A 3719-nucleotide genomic window follows, 5' to 3' on the forward strand; every position below is an offset into this window, starting at 1 on the left:
ATCTATAGAATTTCAGAAGTCGCTGGCACAGATTCTAGGCTGCATTTCAACCCAGTTTTCGGCCCAGAAACACAGATTAGAGCCAGGAAACATGCAGAGACAGAGAGGAATTCATTCCACACAATTTCCAATTTTTAGATCTGAATTTACCCCTCCCCTAGGTTTCTCACTTGAACATTCATAATTAGGATTTTGAAGAATTTTGGCTTTAGCTTTTGAGAAGAGTCTACCTCCGGTACTAGTCATTATAGCTTGTTATTTTACTTTTCATCTACTATTCCATATTCTTAATTTATCTAGAGTTGACATTGGATTATTTTTCTTAGTTTATTAATACAAGACTATTTTTACTTTTAATTAATCTCTTCTATTATTATTTATTATGTCTTCTTTCACTTCCCCTATTGATTTTGTGAAATCTATAATTATGATTAGGGAGTAGTTCCCCCAACTTGATTGGGAGATGATTAAAAGGAGAACCTTGAGTTAGAATACTAAAAAGTTCAATTGTAATTGGTTCATTGTTGGTTGGCTTGTTAATCACTACTCTAATCCTTCCCAAGGGAGATGATTAGGACTTGTGAATAGAAGTTGACTTTTAATTTGACTTTCCTTCATTCGTTGAGGGTTAACTAAATGTAAACAATGACTAATTATTAATTGCTCTTGATAAAATTCTAACAAGGATAGAACTTCCAATTAATCTTCTCCCGGTCAAGATTTTATTTAAATCTTATAAATCCTCTAATTTAATTTTCTGTTCATCACATTCAAAACCCCTTTTGAAAACCTCTGATTGATAAAATAGCACATCTTCCTGCAACTCGTTGGGAGACGACCTGGACTCATACTCCCAGTATTTTATTTCTAAAATTTGTGACAACCCTTTTCTAAATTGACGAGTGGATTTTTGCCGGTTAAGAACTGTACTCACAACGCTATTTCTCTAATTGATTCTTAATCTGCCAATTTTTGCTCACGTCAGCAATCCTGGTGTTTAAATGTCAGACTGCTGCTTATTTCTGGTGTTCAACGCCAGCTTCATGCTCTATTCTGGCGTTAAACGCCAACCAGATGCTCCTTACTGGCATTTAAACGCCAGTAAGCTCTTCCTCCAGGGTGTGCTTTTTCTTCTACTGTTTTTGATTCTGTTTTTAATTTTTGCAATTGTCTTGTAACTCCACATGATCATAAACCTAAGAAAACATAAAAGAACAGTAGAAATATAGATAAATAAAAATTGGGTTACCTCCCAATAAGCGCTTCTTTAATGTCAATAGCTTGACAGTGAGCTCTCATGGAGCTTCACAGATGTTCAGAGCATTGTTAGGACCTCCCAACACCAAACTTAGGGTTTGAATGTGGGGGTTCAACACCAAACTTAGATTTTTGTTGTGGCCTTCCAACACCAAACTTAGAGTTTGATTGTGGGGGCTTTATTTGACTATGTATTGAGAGAAGCTTATCGTGCCTCTTTTCCATGGTTGCAGAGGAAGATCATTGAGCTTTAAACACAAGGTAGTCCCCATTCAATTGAAGGACTAGCTCTCCTCTATCAACATCAATCACAGCTCCTGCTGTGGCTAGGAAGGGTCTTCCAAGAATGATGGATTCATTCTCATCCTTCCCAGTGTCTAAGATTATGAAATCAGCAGGGATGTAAGGGCCTTTAACCTTTACTAACACGTCCTCTACCAATCCATAAGCTTATTTTATTGACTTGTCTACCATCTCTAATGAGATTATTGCTGCTTGTATCTCAAATATCCCCAGTTTTTCCATTACAGAGAGTGGCATAAGATTTATACCTGACCCCAGGTCACACAGAGCCTTTTCAAAGGTCATGGTGCCTATGGTACAGGGTATTAAGAATTTACCAGGATCTTGTTTCTTTTGAGGTAGAGTTTGCTGAAACCATGTATCTAGTTCACTAATGAGCAAGGGAGGTTCACCTTTTCAAGTCTCATTACCAAACAACTTGGCATTCAGCTTCATGATGGCTCCTAGATATTGAGCAACTTACTCTTCAGTTACATCTTCATCCTCTTCAGAGGAAGAATAGTTCTCAGAGCTCATGAATGGCAGAAGAAAGTTTAATGGAATCTCTATGGTCTCTATATGAGCCTCAGATTCCTTTAGGTCCTCAATAAGGAACTCTTTTCTTTTTGGGGGACGTCCCATGAGGTCTTCCTCATTGGGGTTCATGTCTTCCCCTTCCTCTTTGGATTCGTCCATATTGATAATATCAATGGCCTTGCACTCTCTTTTCAGATTCTGTTCTGTATTGCTTGGGAGAGTACTAGGAGGAGGTTCAGTAATTTTTTTACTCAACTGACCCGCTTGTGCCTCCAAATTTCTAATGGAGGACCTTTGTTTCACTCAGTGGCCTTAGATAGATCAAAGACTATGTTTGCTAAGCTAGAGGGACTCTGCTCAGAATTCTCTATCTGTTGCTGAGAAGATGATGGAAAAGGCTTGCTATTGCTAAGCCTGTTTTTTCCACCATTATTAAAGCCTTGTTGAGGCTTTTGTTGATCCTTCCATGAGAAATTTGGATGATTTCTCCATGAGGAATTATAGGTGTTCCCATAGGGTTCACCCACGTAATTCACCTCTGCCATTGCAGGGTTCTCAAGATCATAAGCTTCTTCTTCAGAAGCTGCCTCTTTAGTACTGTTGGATGTATTTTGCCATCCATTCAGACTCTGAGAAATCATGTTGATTTGCTGAGTCAACATTTTATTCTGAGCTAATATGGCATTCAGAGCATCAATTTCAAGAACTCCCCTCTTCTGAGGGGTCCCACTACTCACAGGATTCCTCTCAGAGGTGTACATGAATTGGTTATTTGCAACCATGTCAATGAGATCTTGAGCTTCTGCAGGCATTTTCTTTAGGTGAATGGATCCACCTGCAGAATGGTCCAGTGACATCTTAGAAAGCTTAGATAGACCATCATAGAATATATCCAAAATGGTCCACTCTGAAAGCATGCCAGAAGGACACTTTTTGGTCAACTGCTTGTGTCTTTCCCAAGCTTCATAGAGGGATTCACCATCTTTTTGCTTGAAGGTCTGAACATCCACTCTAAGCTTGCTAAGCTTTTGAGGAGGAAAGAACTTGGGCAAGAAGGCCATGACCAACTTATCCCAGGAGTCCAGGCTATCTTTAGGTTGTGAGTCCAACCATGTTCTAGCTCTGTCTCTTACAGCAAAGGGAAAAAGCATGAGCCTGTAGACTTCAGGATCTACTCTATTAGTCTTAACAGTATCACAGATCTACAAGAATTCAGTTAAAAACTAATATGGATCTTCTGATGGAAGTTCATGGAACTTGCAGTTCTGTTGCATTAGAGAAACTAGTTGAGGCTTCAGCTCAAAATTGTTTGCTCCAATGGCAGGGATTGAGATGCTTCTTCTATAAAAATTGGAAGTAGGTGTAGTATAATCACCAAGCATCCTCCTTGCGCCTCCACCATTGTTATTGGGTTCGGCCATGTCTTCTTTTTCGAGATTCTCTATAAGGTTTTTTCTGGATTGTTATGCTTTAGCTTCTCTTAGCTTCTTCTTCAGAGTCCTTTCAGGTTCAGGATCTGCTTCAACAAGAATGTCCTTGTCCTTGCTCCTGCTCATATGAAAAAGAAGAGAACAGAAAAGGAAGAGGAATCTTCTATGTCACAGTATAGAGATTCCTTTATGTGAGTAGAAGAAGAAAAGAAT

The 3719-nt window shown here is 38.9% G+C and overlaps 1 non-coding gene across 1 annotated transcript; it reads left to right on the plus strand.

Annotated features, from left to right (window-relative positions):
• The first annotated feature begins 2991 nt into the window (after positions 1-2991).
• On the plus strand, positions 2992-3095 carry LOC127746179 (small nucleolar RNA R71). Its single transcript, XR_008007799.1, has one exon. It is a non-coding gene; the product is annotated as a small nucleolar RNA R71 (small nucleolar RNA).
• Positions 3096-3719: the final 624 nt, after the last annotated feature.

This window comes from Arachis duranensis, chromosome 3, assembly GCF_000817695.3.
Source record: "Arachis duranensis cultivar V14167 chromosome 3, aradu.V14167.gnm2.J7QH, whole genome shotgun sequence".
Lineage (NCBI taxonomy): Eukaryota > Viridiplantae > Streptophyta > Magnoliopsida > Fabales > Fabaceae > Arachis > Arachis duranensis.